The sequence below is a fragment of the Giraffa tippelskirchi genome, chromosome 4 (genome assembly GCF_054371585.1).
Source record: "Giraffa tippelskirchi isolate mGirTip1 chromosome 4, T2T-mGirTip1v1.2.pri, whole genome shotgun sequence".
Taxonomy (NCBI): Eukaryota; Metazoa; Chordata; class Mammalia; order Artiodactyla; family Giraffidae; genus Giraffa; species Giraffa tippelskirchi.
In genome coordinates, this window is record NC_137278.1 from 30083747 (window position 1) to 30102034 (window position 18288).

The following is an 18288-nucleotide window of genomic DNA, read 5'->3' on the forward strand; positions in this document are numbered from 1 at the left end:
CTGTGCAGCTCTGCTGCCATGTCCAGTGGTCCAGGCACATTCACTTGTACTGGGAATCTGTACCTCTAGAACTCGTAGGCAGGAAACCTCATTTTCCTCTGGCAAATAAAGAGCCATGACTGGGACTTCCCTGCTGGTCCAGTGATTGACTGTACGCTTCCACTGCAGGGAGCACAGGTTTGATCCCTGGTTGGGGAACTAAGATCCCAGCATGTCTTGCAGCACAGCCATAAATAAATAAATATAAAAAATAAAGAACTGTGAGAACCTCACAGAGTATCAGTCTACATTCAGAGAAGCCTGCCACACACATTTCTTGATGATCGGGGTAGGGGTCCTGCCTTCCCAGCCTCCCCTCTCCTGATGAGATGATGAACAGGTGTTTTGCACTCCCTAGCACCATAACAGGAGTCCTGGGAGCCGGGAAGGAAGCAAGGTACCCACTCCAATCACAGAAGGCCAGTCATCAGCCCCTCTCTAACTTAAACTGCTAGCTGATGACTACTGCAGTCCCTTAAGGAGAGCACTCTCTGTCACCACATGACCCCTTCCTTGCCAGACCTGCTCCGAGGCCCAAGCAGCTTGGTTAAGCTTGCTGTCCTCTTTTGTTTCTAGAAGGCCACAGGTGTTTCCCCATGCCCCCACCCTGTGGGGCTGCCAGCAAGCAGAGTGCTCTATGCCCTGCCCAACTCAGCACCAGACTGGCATCAAATAAGAACCAGATTCTTGACCTGCTCCTTAAAGAACTCTTTCACCAGGTGAGAAGTGGCCCTAAAGCCAGCAGGCTAGAGGATAGGAGGTAAAAATAGGGAAGTAGAATGGCCAAGCCTGTGAGTGGGTTGGCTGGCCCTTGCTGTAAGGATGCAGAAGGTGTAGAACCACACCAGACTTGACAAAGTGACCTTTGAGGTCCGTGGTGGGGGTTGCTGTCTGTCTATCCAGCCTCAGTTTTGTTCAGGCAGCCACCACTTTCCACGCTTTGGGAAAGCAAGCCCTGGTCCCCACTGGGATTATGGTGGTTCAAAACCAGGCGTGGCAAACCCATTTCCCTTCTCCATCATTGGTTCAGGAAGGGTCATGGACCCAGTGCTGGCCAGCGGAACATGAGGGTAATCCTATCTGGGGGCTTTGGGAAAGGTTTTCTTGCCTCTATGGAAGAGTCACAGAAAAAAGAAATCCTTCTTCCTCTGGACATGGTCATGTCTGGACATGATGCCTAGAACTGCTATAATCATCATGCTACAAGCCCGAGGGTGAAGCCAACACACAAGGAAGGGAAAAACAAGAGAATTCCAGAAATCTGGCACCAGAGCCCAAATGCTGCAGCCCTGCTTGCCTCTGGGCTTTTGTTACCTGAACTAATACCTATGCTGGTTATATTTTAAAAATAAATTATTTTTAAAACTGTCTCCACAGCACAGACAGTTCCCAAGCAACAGTATAGATGTCTTCTTCCACCTCCCAGACCTCACCTGACACACTGGCTGCTAAAAATGACTGCAGTGGCCTTTGTGATGCTCTCTGCCTATTATTCATTGACTTCAGCTCTCTGCTGTGTACAGGGCTTCTGCTGTCTGCTGCTTCCCCGAATGCCAACACCAGGGCACAGCTTTCAGTCCCTGTACTTCATGGGGACATGTTTCTGTCTGAGTGGAATCCAACACTTTTGGTGCCTGAGCCGTGGGGTCATTTGAGAGCATCACCCCTTCCACCCACTTCAGCCACACGAGAGGACCTCTCAGGCTCCAGAGCCTCTGCAACTTGCCACTTCTTCTTACCAGAATTTTCATTTCCTCTCTTGCCTGCCCAGAAACACTCTGTTCATCCTACAACTGACACCCTAAATGTTAACATCTCTGTGGTGAAAAAAATGCTATGATTTCTTTTTTCCCATGACACTTTTGTTTACCTCCCTATAAATACCTATAATATATGGTACCTATCCATTTATTAATTTGTCTCCTCACTAGGCAGTGAACTCCACTGGAGCAAGGTCCACATGATACCCAGTATATAAAGGTTTTCAATAAATGTTTGAAGACAGAATGAATTTAGGCATATGAATATTTGTCCTTTTTGTTGTTCAGCCACTAAGTCATGTCTGATTATTTGCAACCCCATGGACTGCAGCATGTCAGGCTTCCCTGTCCTTCATTATCTCTCAGAGTTTGCTCAAACTCATGTCCATTGAGTCAGTGATGCCATCCAACCACCTCATCCTTTGTCGCCCCCTTCTCCTCCTGTCCTCAATCTTTCCCAGCAACAGGGTCTTTTCCAATGAGCAGGCTCTTCGCATCAGGTGGCCAAAGTATTGGAGCTTCAGCTGCAGCTCCCAATGAATAGTCAGAGTTGATTTTCTTTAGGATTGACTTGTTTGATCTCTTTGCTGTCCAAGGGACTTTCAAGAGTTTTCTCCAGCACCACAGTTCGAAGGCATCAATTCTTTGGCACTCACCCTTTTTTATTGTCCAACTCTTACATCCATACATGACTACTGGAAAAACCATAGCTTTGACTATTCTAACCTTTGTCAGCAAAGTGATGTCTCTGCTTCTTAATATGCTGTCTAGGTTTGTCATATCTTTTCTTCCAAGGAACAAGCATCTTTTAATTTTATGGCTGTAGTCACCATCCACAGTGATTTTAGAGTGATTTATTCTTTTATTTAACACCTATTGTGGGGGTAGTAGGAATACATGCCTTTGATCTCATCTTTACCCACATCTATCTACATGGTGGATGAGTCTTCAAAGAGGAGTAATTTCAGTGTCTGCCTGTGATGAGGATGAAGATGAGACCTGCATGTGAGCCAGACTGAGGGCCCTGTGGGCTCACTGTCGGTGCTGTAACTAACAAAGCCATGCTGCCCGTACAGATTCTATGCATCAAGGTCTTCACCCTGGGTTCCACACCTCTTCCCTTCTCTCCCAAATCATTTGGAGTCCTGGGATCACAACCTCTTCTCTCAAGTATTCATACCTCCTTGAGATTTTTCTCCTATTTACCTCTAATTCCCTGCAGTTTGCATTTGTTTCATTTAAAGCATTTGTGCAGTCATTATTTTGTTTCAGGCAATGCTCAACATTAACTTTTAATTAATTAATTTATTTATTTATTTGGCCAAGTCGGGCCTTAGTTGCGGCATGCAGGATCATCACTGCATCATGCAAGATCTTTCGTTGCAGCACACAGACTCTCTAGTTGTGGCTCAGGGGCTGCAGAGGGGGCGATCTCAGTAGTTTCAGCACACAGGCTTAGTTGCCCCAGGGCGCATGGGATCTTAATTCTCTGGCCAGGGATCAAATTCACATCCCCTGAATTGCAAGTCAGATTCTTAACCCCTGGACCACCAGGGAAGTCCCCAACAGGAATTTTGTAAATCCTCATCGCAGGCCTCTGAGGTCATTATGATGACCATCGCTTAGAATGAGAAAGACCAGGGGACTTGTCCAAGATCAGCAGAGCTGGGACTCAGCCCTGGGCAGTCCGGCTCCAGGGTCCAGGCATCTAGCTCTATATGGGCCCCCTTCGCACAGTCCTCAGTGAAATCTGTTAACGTGAGTAACTGGCTGAACATCTCTCCATGAACGTCTCCCCCAGAGTCGGCAGCATCTCCTAAAGAGATAGCACAGGCTCCCCACTGAAGCAGGTAAGCTCATCAACAGCTTGAAACAACACAGATGTCAGGACCGAAGCACGTGTAGGACTGTATAGTCCAGTCTCACACCTCCCAAGGGTGACGAGCTAAGCTGAACCAAGCTATGTGGGAGGTGTAGACACAGCTTAGATGCAGGGTCCTGGGGAACACTGAGCCTCGAGGCCACATCTTCTCATTCTCAGGGTTTCTGTGTTGGTCCATGACATTGTGCACAGCTGGTGTCCACATTCGTGGCTGCGTTCAGACTGCTCTGGCCTGTTCCGTCCCAGAAAGCTAGTCTAGATCATCAAAACTACCCACAGATATTGCCAGGTAGGCTTGGAGCAATACCAGCAATACCCAAGCTCAAGGGGGCGCTCTCTCTTGGTGCCTCAGCTGTTCCCATGGATTTAAACATGGGCTGGGCCCTGGAGATGCCACAGAATCCTGGCCTTTAACTTTAGATGGGATTGAAGCAGCTGTGATTTATGACTGCCTTCCCTGTAGGGTCAGCACTGCTTTGGGGGAACAGAAAAAATGAACAGGAAAAGGTAACTGTTACCATCTCCCTTCTGGGAGGCATTCTTCCCAGGAATGGGGGGAAGACCCCAGGTCAAGGGGAGGAGATTGGGTTCAAGGCCCAAGGCTATGTTTCACTGGATGAGTGACCTCAAGGCAGGACACTTAAGCTCTCCAAGACTCAGTTTTCTTACCTAGAAGGTGGACACAACAGTGCCCACTTCACTGGACTGTTGTGAGCTCCACAAGAAAGAGCAAAGCAAAAACACTATAAAAATAAATGCCCTCATTCATAGAGACAGAAAGGAGCTCAGTGGAGGATGGAGAGTTACTGTTTAATGGGTACACTTTCTGTTTAGTGTCGTGAAAAAGGATTAGAATAGCGGCGACGGTTGCATGGCATTGTGAATGTAATGACTGCCACTAATTGTATACTTTAAAAATGGTGAAAATGGCCAATTCTATATCATACATATGTGACCACAGCGAAAAAAATTAGAAATAAATAAGTGCCCGGCCATCAAAAAAGAGAGGAAATATCTGTGTAAATCCAGGCAGAGCTGACTAATCATGGAATTTCCTTTAAGCAGAGAAACGAGAGCACCAGTCACAGGGTCTAGAATGGTGAACAATGGAACGAAGGCGCCTGACACAGACCGACGCAGGCTTGATTGACATGTGGGGAAGAACCCCTGAGGAATGGGCGGGAGGGCGGCCGGGCCTCCAGGAAGGTGGCCTGGGTGACAGCAGGGTCGGTGTCACAGAGGAGTCCTGTCCTGACTCACAAGGTGGCCTCACTGCCTTGGGAGGATGCTCAGCCTTCCCACTCTCACCAGCTGACTGCCAAGCACGGTGGGGAGCCACACCCTGAGGAAGGAGGGTCCTGGGGGATGATGGAGCCCCTGGAAGGTGTATTTGTGATCATTTTCTCCAGCACCTCAAGACCTGAGGCTGCAGGTGAAGCCTCAGCTGTGTCGCATTCAACAGCAATTATAAATCTCGCCAGCTCTGTGTTCTGGACATGACACATGACCTCCCTGGCACAAGTATGCACTTTCCTCGTGAACTCAGAAGCCATCCTAGGATGCAATTCAGGACTGCCGGTCAGCCAGGGCCCCACACATGTCCTTGAGGTTGCTAATGTTTGTTGAATGGTCTCCACTAGGGCCGGCCAGCGTTCTAAGAGTGTTCATCCACTGCCTCCCACAATGACTGTACAAGGCGGGCGCCCTGCTCACCCTTACCATATAACCCAGCCGGGTTGTGCAGTGCCCAGGCCCACATTGTGAGCACACTTCCAGCCAGCTTCCTGCCTCCTCCTGTTGCTGCCATGATGTGGAGACATGGGCCTGCCGTGGGGCAGGAACAACCTGGATCTGACTGTGCCTGGGATCTCAAGAGGAGAGCAGAGGCTGGGGAAGCCTCAAGCCCCACAGCTGACTCACCTTGACTGAGCTTGGGGGCCGGGGGACGCCCCCCCCCCAGCTCTGGCACCTCCACCCCAGCAGGAGCAGACAGAGTCTCTGCCGCCATCACCTCGTGAGTCAAGAATATGCTGAATGTATGATTTTTTATTCGCCCACAATATTAGGCTGAGGAGAGGATATTGGGCAAAATATATTGTACCCATAATTCATATTAATGGGAATTCAATAGTGGCAACTTGTCACGTGCTGAGATGAGAAGAGAATATTGTGAATACTGTGTTACAAAGGCATTAAAGAGGCATTATGAATTAGATTCCATTCCACCACATCGTGTTCCTTGTAAATAATTGAGGAAGACACTGGTGCTTGGAATTTGGGTGCATCTATTTCTGAGATCCTGGCGGTTCCCTCCCCAGGCTGACGGGGCCCCTTGATCTGACAGCTCACACGACTGTGGGGAAAGCCTGTGCGCAGCGAGTCCAAAGATTCCATAAAATTAGCATCAGGCTTCCAAGAAAACCCTCCCTCCCAGCAGAAATCAGGAACTGCCGCATCCAACACCAGATGCTGGGTTTTTCTAGCAAACTCCCCCAGAGTCTGGATATTCTATGTTGCTTTCCTCTAGTCCGTGGAACCCTGGCTTCGCAGCCAGGACCAGGTGGGCTCTGCCTGGCATCATGGGGTCAGCAGCAGCCTTCCTACTACTTCTCACGCTGGCCTCTGCGTGTCTTAGGGGCAGAGACTTAAACACCCATACATCCATGGTGCAGGAGCTGGTCAAGGATCAGCTGCTTTGGCCCTGGTGAAGCAAGCCCTGGCTGGTGACACCCATCTCCAGTGGGTCTCTTGGTCCTGCTCTGTGGTCCCAAAAAATCTATTACCTGCTGGCTGTGCCACCCACCCAGTGTCTCCACATGGCCCTGGCTAATGCCGGGTTCCATCTTTTGTCTTCGAAGTCAAGAACTTGGCTTGGAGCAGTGGACTGGCTGCCCCCAAGAAAAATCTGAAAGGAGAGTATGAGAGGGAGCCCCGAGCCTTTGTCCCAAGTGCAGAGCTGGACAAAGCAGGTGGACACTCAGCCCATGCCTCTGGCCTTGTTCAGAAGCTCCTCCATCTAGGGACTCCAGGTGCTGAAGAAATTTTCCTGTGACCACTGCTAAATTTGTGGGGAGTTCCAAAGCAGCTGGTCACTGGTAAGTGAGTGATTCCCCTTTATCATTAGAGAGGTTGTTCCTGGATTGCAACTCTGACATCTACTGGATGGAGCTCCCAGGTTGACTAGAGAGAGGAGGCGGGTGAACAGTGTAAGAGGTGGTCAGGGTCAGAAGGTTTTTCATGTGGACTGTAGGATGATCAGTAGGTTAGCCGACCACATTCATTCACCCTAGCAGGGACACCCGATGTGTAAGCACACCCTCTATGAAGTACCAGCTTGCCTCCACGCCAGCAGAGTGATGGGTCGAGGAGCCCTGACTTCAGTGTCAGACTAACTGCATTTAAACCCTGATGCTTCAACTCTCTGCATGTTAAGTCCCTTCAGTCATGTCCGACTCTTTGCGACCCCACGGACTGTAGCCTGCCAGGCTCCTCTGCTCATGGGGTTCTCCAGGTAAGAATACTGGAGTGGGTTGCTATTCCCTCCTCCAGTTCAGCTTTCTAGCTGTGTGATTTTTAACAAGTTGCTTAGCCTCTCAGAGCCTGGTTTCCTCTTCTATTAAAGGGGATAATAATATAATCTACTCTATTGGGTTGTGAGGGCAATTAAATGAATTAGTAATGAGAGTGTCTGGTGTCTACTACACACTCTGTAGGTGTGATCTGTTATGATGGCCACAGCCTTCAAAGCGTGGCCTCCCTTCTGTTCCTCTTTCCCTCTAGAATGTGGGTCCTTGAGACAAAAGATTCTGTCTTCTTAGGTTTGCATTGCTAGCATCTCACACTGGCTTGCTATGTGCTCAGTAAGTATGTGTTGAATTATTAAACTGAAGTGTTAGAAGAAGGTGGAAATTCACTCGCTTTACAATAAAAAAATAGTTGTGCACTTTTGAAAATCATATTCCACCTTTCCGTGGTCATATATTCTCATTTCAGGGAAGTGCTATAACTGCCTCTAGTTCTTCGTGTGCATCTCTGTGATTGTAGTCAATAGCTACAAATAAATTCAATACGTTTTGAAATACACTAGTTCCTCACTGATTCAAGGAGTCCCAAAGTAGGGCATTTTGCAAAGTAATTACTGTGCTTCCATGAAATGAAAAATCATCTCCTGCATTTGATGATCTCAAATCCAGGACTTGTGCCCTGAACAGTCAGTCCTGGGCTCAAACCCACCTTCTGCTTGTGAGTGGTTGTGATGATAGTTGTGTTTTTGCTATTGTTTTGCTTTTTAAACCATTTATGGAGACCCAGGCACTATGCCAAGAGCTTTCTATGTTCTGTCTCAGTTCTTACAACAACCTCATGTGAGCTCATGATTAACCCTATTTCACACATGAGGAGACAGAGTTTCAGAGCCTGGGCAACTTGTTCCTAAGTGCTAGAAATGGGACTTGAACTCAGACCTTTCTTACTCCAAAGCCCATGCCTCTGAATCCCAATTCTTTTGCTTGGATGTCTCCCCTTAGATATCTGCCAGGACTCTTGAATAGAAAATGCCCAGAATTAAACCTTGCCGCCTCAGTCTCAAACTGCTTCCTCCTTCTGGAACTCCTGGCTCAGGGCCAGCTCCACCACCCACACAGCTGTGTAAGGAACCGGGACTCTCCTTCTCCATCTTCATCCCATCACCTCTCCTCAGCACCCCCATCACTGCCCGTCAGGTCCACCTTCAGATGTTTCTCAAGTCCACTCATTTCCCTCAGTTTCTACTTCACTACCATGGTCCAGACCACATCACCTGGGGAACAGAGGAAGCCTCCCTGACCATCTCCCTGCCTCCAGTCTGCCTACTCCATCTCATCCATTCTCCCCATCACTGCAAAACTGATCTTGCCACACCTGCTTTTAAAAGTGCAATTACTCCAAACTGGCCCTGAACATAAAGTGGCTTAGGGCCCTCGGCGATCCCATCTCCACTCACCTCGTGTCCCACACTTCAGCCCAACTTTAGCTCCAAGCCCCAACTCTGACACAGGTGAGCTCGGCCAGGTCGTATGTGTGAGCCCATGGTACCACGTGAGGCAGAATAAGAATTGGGAAGGACACAGGTCTTAAAGACAGATAGCCTTGGGCTCACATCATTGGTAAGTTGCTTAACTGTTCCATAGCCTCATTTTCCTCATCTGTAAAATGGAAGCAATAACAATACTACCTTACAGGGACTGTGTATGAATTTTGGAAATTCTGGGTAAAAAAATCTTGCCCATCCCTGGGCAAACAAGAAGTGCTCAGTAATGCTGGAGGTGGTAGGGTCAACGTGTAAAATATGGGTTTAGTTGTTTTTTAATTTAATCTTTTCTACTGAAGTATGGTTGATTTACAGTGTTGTGTCCATCTCTGCTGTACAGCAAAGTGACTCAGCTATACACAGAGACATTATTTTTTTGTATTCTCTTCCATGATGGTTTACCACAGGATGTTGAACGTAGTTGCCTGCACTCTATTGTTTATCCATTCTGTATATAATAGTCTGCATCTACTGATCCCGAACTCCCAGTCTTTCTTTCCCTCACCCCCTGCCCCTTGGCAAGCAAGCAAGAAAATCTGTTCTCCATGTCTGTGAGTTTGATAATATGGATTTAGTTTTATAGAGAAATTCCCTGGGGGGAAATTTTTTTTTCAGATAAATGGACTCTCATCAGAGAAAACGCAAAGTGTGAGCATTTAAACACTTCCTGGTTTCTCCCATGTTCTTCAGATACCTCTTGCCTCGTGGGACAGCTCGAGTGAAACTCTGGCCTTTTAGTGTATGTGCTTGGTCCTCTCCTGGCCCCCACCATCCTGCCTGCCTGCCCTTCCAGCATGGGGCACATTGCTGGAATTCTCTATCGTTTAGTCATTCTGCAAATGTACTCACTTTGTTTACTGAGAAGTTTCTCTGGCCCATCCGTTTGGTGTGGATTTTTTTCTTTTTTTCAATTTTTGGCTGTGCTGGGTCTTTGCTGCCTGCAGGCTTTCTCTAACTGCAATGAGTGGGAGCTACTCTCTAGTTGTGGTGCCTGGGCTTCTCATTGCGGTGGCTTCTCTTGTTGCAGAGCACAGGCTCTCAAGTGTGGCTCACAGGCTTAGTTGCCCCAAGGCACGTGGGATCCTCCCAGACCAGGGATGGAACCCGTGTCCCCAACATCAGCAGGCAGATTCTTAACCACTGGACCATCAGGGAAGTCCCACTATGGACTTTTGTGAAGGCAGTTTCCCTCCCCATCGTAGGCATCTCATTTGTGGTGAAGGACAAGCAGTCACAAGCAGTGACCACACATCAACCTCACTCTGCAGCCACCCCCGCCTAGCTCAGCGCTGCGGAGCCAACAGCATCGCTGTGTTTAAGCACTGGGGTTCACCTTTGGCCCTCCCAAGACAAAAGCACTCATTAAGTGGGTTGTGTTCTGATGACCTGAACAGTAGCTTGTCCTAAGCCTCCTCCATCCAAGTCCAGCCCTTTGGCCACTGCACCGGCCTCACTTCCCTCAGATGCCCGGTCAGAGTCAGGGAACTGGAGGTCCCACTCAGAGGTTAACCCCGCTGCTCTGGGCTCCCACCTCCCGTAGTCTGCTCACCAGGGTGGGCCACAAAACAAGGAAGAAAAATCTTTTGCGACTGGAAAAATGGGGCTGCTGCTGTTTTATGGTGGTGTGGTTTATGGTTTTCAAACATTTTAATTAGTTTCATTTTTTAATATAAATGCACCCTGATGTTTTGTGCAGGAAGGGCACAGTTCTTAAAATCTCAGGAATAAAGTAGGAAAATGACAGATTGGCTATTAAAGCGTCACACTCAGACATGTTATTATTATTATTGTTATTTAACATTTCTAAGCACCAACCCAGAGCCGGGAATGGTGGTGGAGGGTGGAGGGCGAGAAGGCCTGGTGGCGTCTCAGGGCCGTGATTTGGGGGGGTTTCCCGGGAATGGCAGCAGCTTTCACAGCTGCCTGAATGGCCCTGCCTCACAAGGGACTTCTTGGGGTGCCAGGCAGCCATCTGCTTTGTAGTCTGAGAACACAGCTGGGGGATCTGGGCTTCGTGCCTCAAACCTGTCCTCTGCTCACTTGAGACCTTGTCAAAATTTCCCAACCCCACCAGCCACACAAGCCTCACCAGCCCCACCAGGTAGGAATCTCATCTGTATTTTAAGAAGGAGCTCTGTGATGATCTAGACGGGTGGGATGGGGGTTGGGATGCAATGAGAGGCACAAGAAGGAGGGGATGGATATGTATATATACATATAGCTGATTCACTTTGTTGTACAGCAGAAACTAACACAACATTGTAAAGCAATTATACTAAAAAAAAAAAAAAAAGACTTCCCTGGGGGCACAGTGGATAAGAATCTGCCTGCCAGTACAGGGGACATGAGTTTGATCCCTGGTCCAGGAAGATTCCACATGCCAAGGAGTGAATAAACCCATGGGCCACAACTATTGAGCTCATGCTGTTGGGCCCACCAGCCAAAACTAATAAGCCTATGAGCTGCAACTACTGAAGCCCGTGTGCCTGGAGCCTGTGCTCCGCAACAAGAGAAGCCACTGCAATGAGAAACCTGTGCTCCCCAGCTAGAGAGTAACCCCTGCTCTCTGAAACTAGAGGAAGCCTGCTTGCACAGCAACAAAAATCCAGACCCAACACACAGCTAAATAAATAAATTTTTAAAAAACAAAGTGATCAAACGTTAAAAAAAGAAAAAAGGAAAGAGTGGGCCTCCTCCGAAAATGCCCATCTCATCTTTAAAACATATAAATTAATAAGAAAGCAGAGTTAGGATTTAACGTCAGGGCCCTGTCCATGAAGTGGGTTGAACAGTAATCCTCCAAACTGAGTGTCCACCCAGAAACTCTGAATGTGACCTTACTTGGAAATAGGGTCTTTGCAGATGTAGTTAAAGTGAGGTTCTCAAAGTAAGATCATCCTGGATCAGAGTGGGCCGTAAAACTAGCGGGAGCATCGTTTTGAAAGAACGGAAAGGGAGATTTGACACTCAGAGAGGATGGCCATACGAAGACTGGAGAATGGAGTGATGCTGCCACAACCCAAGGAACGCCTGGGGCCAACAAAAGTTGGGAGAGATGACACAGCATTCTCCCTAGGGCCTCCAGAGAGTGTGTGGCCAGCTGACCCCTTGACTTTGGACTTTCAGCCTCCAAAACTGAGGAAGAATACATTTCTACCATGTAAGCCCCTTGGCTTGTGGCGATTTGCCAAGGCCACCCTAGGAAACTACTACACTGCAGGCAAATCCCTCTTCCCTGGATCTCCTTAAAGAAGGCCCACCCAAGCAGGAGCTGGGTGTTTGGGCCGTTGATGCTCAGAGTTTAATCCCAGGGCCGGAAGGCCTGCTGACCTCCTCTCGGCCAGGGTGAGATGAAACACCATCACACCTTTTTCCTCCATGTCAAAAAATGTTTCCAAAAGCTTTCTACTGACCATCTGCCTGCTTCCTGTAACACATGTGCTCCAATTTAGAAAACTTTCAAAGGACAATTAGAGCGAGTTTCTCCAGCCCTCCCACACCCTTCTCACAACGTATGGCAGCAGGCGCAGAAGCTCATGGACGTGTGTTGTTGTCTGAAAAGAGAGGTATGGATTTATGAGCGCTGGGCGAGCCTCGCACTGTGTTGTTATTAGTCACTCAGTCATGTCCGACTCTTTGTAACCCCATGAACTGTAACCCACCAGGTTCCTCTGTCCATGGAATTTTCCAGGCAGGAATACTGGAGTGGGTTGCCATTACCTTCTCCAGGGGATCTTCCCGACCCAGGGATTGAACTTGGATCGCCTGCGTTGCAGGCAGATTCTTTACCAGCTGAGCCACCACTGTGGCCTCTGTGTAAAGTGAACCTGTGTCAGATCTCTTGTTTAGCTGGAGTAAGAAAATGGGAACAGACAGGTCCTGTTGGTTATTCCTCTGCAGAAGCCTCTTGATCAAACTCAGAGAGCCATCAAGTAAATTCTTTAAATCAGAAAACTGCACAAGTCAAATAAAAGCTCCAAGCACCAACCACTTCCCTCTTCTCAGCAACTTTGACTCAGAAGAAAATTCTCTTTGCCTCCTCTGCCCTTATTTATCTTATTGTAATTGAAAGGAGAATTTGCCAGAGCCATGGTCTCAGCCACTCCTCATATTCAAAGGTGGCACTTGGACCATGTTATTGCTAGCAGATTGGTTTACAGAACTACAGGAATGTGCTGGCCCTAAGGATCCAAGGTTGGCCCTCCTTGGGCGGAAGGCCTCTCCAAACCCACATACCTGCCTAGACCCAAATGTGAGCCAGGGTTTATGGGCCTATCTCAGAAGGCAAAAGATCCCCAGGTCAGCTCCATCAGCCTGTTCAGTGTTTTTTCCCAGCTGTTCCCGTGAGTCTGGGAGTGAAATTGGTTTGCAGCCCAGTTGTTTACCCAGCTGTTGCCAGCAGCCCAAAGTCCGTAGTGGGGCAGGCATCAGTACTGCTTCGTGAATATTTATTCTTCAGTCCCTTCAGGGTTGGAAGCAGAGCGGTGCACGGTGATCCTGGACAAAGGCTACTTCCTCCTGGATTCGCCCTCTGGGAATTGGGGCAGTGGGAACTCTGGGAGTAGAGAACTGAGGTTTGGAGAGCATTGGCTCTGCCCAGTGGCGTACGCACTGGTTGCTTATGTCTGGGAAGTGATTTCATGGCATCGGGTTTAATTTATCTGGAGGAACATCTGCGTCGTTTAGGCTAATCATGTCCATCCAAGCCTTTGGCAATTGAAGCAGTTTCAATCTGGCAGTGCTGGAGGCACAGAGACTGGGGGATGACCGTGGGGGACAGAGAAAGTCAGGGGCAATACCACTTGGAATGGAAAATCATGTGCACGCATACGTGCTCCATTGCCTCAGTTGTGTCTGACTCTTTTTGACCCCGTGGACTGTAGGTGAGCAGGCTCCTGTGTTGATGGGATTCTCCAGGCAAGAATACTGGAGTGGGCTGCCATGCCCTCCTCCAGGGGATCTTCCTGACCCAGGGATCGAACCCATATCTCCTGCATGGCAGGTGGATTCTTTATTATATTTGGCCTCAAACAAAGAGATTAAGTGGAAGATGCAGACGGTGATTCCAGACCCCACCAGAGGAAATGGCCATCAGTGGGCACAGATGAGCAAGGCGATCTCAGGGGTCCTCAGGAAGGCCAAATAAATGAATAGATGGGCTCCATTGGCCTCGTCTGCCAGAGACTGCTGTGAAAAACAGGGCTGTTAAAGGTCAGGGTGTTTCTCCCAAGCCTTCAGCAACATGGCAGCTGAAATCCATATAAGAAAGGAGATAGGAGGTGGAATCCGTTACTGAAAGATTCTTGGAGTCTGGTGGTGGCTGCAGCTCACTGCTAACTGAGAGATTTATGTGACAAGATTATCAATGGTATTAAGCACATTTAGAAGAGAGGATTATACCTACTTCTGGGTCAGTTCCGGGTCACCAGGTCCCGGTCTGGCCAGCATATTAACAGATGGACTGCTGGCTGCACGAAGGTGAAGTAAATATTTGCAGTCACAGGAGGAGGGGAGGCTCGGATGATGAGTTCAATGCTGGGTGGTTAGTTCAAACCCAAGAGAAGCATCTGCATGGTGGAGGCGGGGGGGGGGGGGTGTCTCTGTCAAACCTGAGGAAGCTCCATTCCGACCTTCTCCCATTTATTCCCCCACCTCTGGTGGTCTCCCCAGATCTATGCCTCAGCAAACTCCCTCACCAAGAGGAAAGGACCACTTATAACTGGAAACAGGAGGCCGGAGTCGGGAGGCATCTCAGGGTAACAGGAAGGAGGCTGTACCCAGTCCACCATACATGTTCCAAGAAGTGAACTTGTACACACTGGCCAACTCCTCTTGAAGGAGGAAGACCACTTTACTGGCTCTGCCACAGGAGAGATCACAGTTAGACCAGGCAAAACTCCAGGGAAGATGGTGCTGGGAGCAGCTTCTCGGTGGCCTTTCAGAGGGAGGCTGTGATGTGGTGTGACGGGTTCCTGCCGTTGCGGATGCCAGGAGCCAGGATCGTGCCACATGCTGGTGAGACTTAAGCCTCTGGGATGGCATCACTGTCTCGGGGTTCCCCCCACTTCTTTCGGGATACCCCTCCACGCACCATCTCATGAGTTGTTCAGTAACCCTTGAAGTTGTAAGCAGAACTTAAGTTGAATTTGACCTCAGAAAGCATTGCTGTTTAAAAATTGTGCTAAAATATCCATAAGCATAAAATTCATCATTTTCAGGTGCACACAATTCAGCAGCGTTCAGAGCAGTCACGAGGCTTTGCAACCGTCACCTCTTCCAGATCCAGAACATTCTCATCACCCTTCTGGAAACCCAGGTCCAGTGGGTGGGCACTCCCACCTCCCAGTGGGTGGGCACTCCCACCCCCCATTCCCTGAATCCGTTAACTTTTTTAAAGTTAAGGTAGTAGTGTGGCCTCTTGGAAGGTGCACTATACCGATGTGGTAGGTAGAAAAAGTCCTACTTGGGTGCCCCACTGCCTTCACTCACACCATATTTCAGTGGTCGACACGCTCTCCTGCCCCCTCCAACTCAGCTAGCATCTCTTTCCTCTCTGTGACCCCAGTGCCTGGCATAGCAGCTGGCACATAGCAAGGCTCGGCAACATTTGTTGAACAGAAGGATATAAAAACCAGTCATTCAGTAGCCAATACGCTGCTTTTTACTGTTTGGGGACATAATTCTTTGTCCTCAAGTTGTCAGACTTTTGAACCCTGCACAGAAAGAAGCGACACCCAGAGTAAGAAGAAAAGGCCTCTGTGTTGCTCCTTTTAATTAGACGCCCTGTTAAATTGCAGCAATTTTGCACTGTGGTTCCTGCTCAGCGTGTCTGAAGAAGCCCTTAACCAAGGAAGCCAGGAGTTCATTTTGTTCTTTTCTCTCGTTATTTTCTTTCCAAGGCCAATTACTTTTTTTTAGACATCTTGCCTTTTGCCTATGCCATGCGTTGAGATCTGTGTCTTTAACAATGCTCCTATCACAAAGGAGGTTAGTGTGGTATAGTGAAATCCCCAGGGTCCCCCACTAATCACTTTTGATGGAGTAAGGCCTGGAGAATCAATTATTTTGCCTCATAGTCTGAAGAAATGCACTGTTCTCTCGCCCTCTTACAAGGAAATACAAGCCACCGGGAGAGAGCTCGGCTCCGGCCCCCTCCTCCACGGCCTCCCTGGGCCGCCCAATCTCCCCCTCTGCTCTCTGGCGGGACCTGGAAAGATCAAAGGGACAGATGACAGTGCTTGGCGCCCATTTGTCACTCCATTGGAGGGAACCAGTTGCAGTGTTAACAGTCAGGCCTGGTCCCGTGTTTCATGAATATTTTAGACTGTTTGCTGGCAGAATTCTAACTGTGCCGTGTCCTCCTCCGTGTACGTGTCACCCATATTCCAGCCTTTAATCGGAGCTTAGGGGAAGGAAGCACCACTTCCCCATCCATCGCCCTTATTATCCTAAAACTCGCCGGCTAAGCCGATCCATGTCCAGGGTCTAAAGTCTGGTCTCTGGCGCCACGCTGAATCCAGACATGAGGGCAGGGAAAGTGCTTTTGGTTTTCTGGACCGAGGATTTAGGGGCTAGAGAAGGAGCAGCCGGTGTGCTGGCCATGTTAACATTCTTCTCAGGCATCTTCCTGCCTGTCTTTCTGTGGTGGCTGTTTCTGAAACACCGTCTCCCCCCAACCCCACCCATCCTCCCACCCCACCTGCTGCCCACCCCTCCGGTCAAGCTGCCCAGAGATTTCAAACGATTCTAGTCCCCTCTGTGGGGACCCAGTGGCCGGGCCTGCTCCTCCTTCAGGCAGATGTGATCATCACAGAGCTGTTTTTTAGGAGCGATGGAGCCATGGACTCTCTCTCCTTTGCTGGCGGTCATGCAGACTCCTGCTTGCAAACAAAATGATACCATGAGGATCTCCACGACACTGAAATGGAGAAACACTCTGAATCTCAAATTCCTGATTGGCTTCCGTGAAAGAGGCTCCCCCTGGCACTCTTCTGCCTCATGCCAGGCACACTGAGTGTGAGACCAGTCACCACTCACAGGGCCTGCGGGGTGCGGGCAGCCTGGGACCCAGTCCTTAGTGGGACTCTGTGCTGGGCATCTCGGGGGTGCATCCAACATGGACCCTGCCCATTGCTGTTGCTATTCAGTCTCTAAAAGTCATGTCCGACTCTTTGCAACCCCATGGACTGCATCACGCCAGGCTTCCCTGTCTTTCACTACCTCCTGGAGTTTGCTCAAACTCATGTCAATTGAGCCGACGATTGCTATTAGTGGAGCCCAGATGGGAGTCAGCACAGGACAGTCGGCCAGCAGGTTTAACAACATACAGAAGTAAGAGAGCAAGTGGGAGAAGAGGGTTGGGTTGTATTCCTATCTTTGGGGCATGTGGAATTTGGATGCTTCTTGGACCCAGGATGCTGAAAGACACATACACACAACCTACAACCATACACGCTTTCCCATACTCAGGCTCCATTGACACTGAGGTCTATTAAGTGCAGAGCTAGGAAAGATCCCCCAGGAGGAGCATCAGAGACATTTCCTGGGAGCCAGGGCTGGACATGTAGATTTGTGGTGGAGAGATAAGCCCTGGAGGCCAGGCAGCCTGGGGTCAGCTGGGCACCCCTTGTCACCCTGAGAGACTCTTTCTGCAACACCTCATTCCCCAAATGCTGGCTGACCCCAGGCCGTGTGTGTTGGGGTTGGTGGGGAGTGACGGGAGCTGAGACGGAGATGAACACCCCAGCCCCTGCCCACAGAGCCCAAGGCCAGTCCCCAAGGTGCCTGTCTACCAGGCAGATTCCCAGACACCATCCCGCCCTCAACCAAAGGTTATCAGTGCTGCGTCTCTGGGGCTGCGGCCTCCATTTGCATTTTTAACAAGCTCTCCATGGACATTTTACGCACGGAGGGTGGAGGCTGAGGTTATTCCTGGCTGTCCTGGCAGGTGCAAGGGAGGATACGGAGAGGGGACAGAGAGAAATTGAGCTCCTCCATCCCCAGGAGGGGCCACCTCACCCCAAGCTCTCCCGTCAGGCCCAGTAAGGACTCGGGGGGCTGCCTCCACAAGGACCTCAGAGTTAATCTCTCCATGCTCAGCTTGTACACCCTGGGGGGCCCACCCTATCCAGTTCACCTCTTGGCTGATACCAACTGTGCACCACGATGGTTGGGTTCAGACACTGGTTCTCTCTGGCCCACTTACACATCCACCATAACTCTCCATACAGGGGTCTCTGGCCTTCAGTACGCTCACTCCTCCCAGCGCCGGTCCCTCTCATTCTTCCTTCTCACCCTTCTTCGCCCAGCAGGGTTTGACATGTTGAAGGTGCTCCTTAAATGTCTGTTAATTGAATGTAATCAAATCGCTGAATTGAGGCAGACAGGGGCCTGGCAGCCTGTGTGCCCCTTTCCTTGGACCCAGCAGCGGAAACAGAGAGAGGCCCTGACCTGCCATCGGAAGACCCTCCACCTCCCCCAGTGAAGGAAGTATTGATTCTGCTGTTTGTTTTGCAAGAAAGCCGTCCCCACTGGGACAG

General features: G+C 49.5%; 1 protein-coding gene across 3 annotated transcripts in view; it reads left to right on the top strand.

The window, feature by feature from the left end:
• KLHL29 (kelch like family member 29) overlaps positions 1–18288 on the top strand; it is a 327064-nt gene that overhangs the window by 191443 nt on the left and 117333 nt on the right. The gene's annotated exons all lie outside the window — the stretch shown is intronic.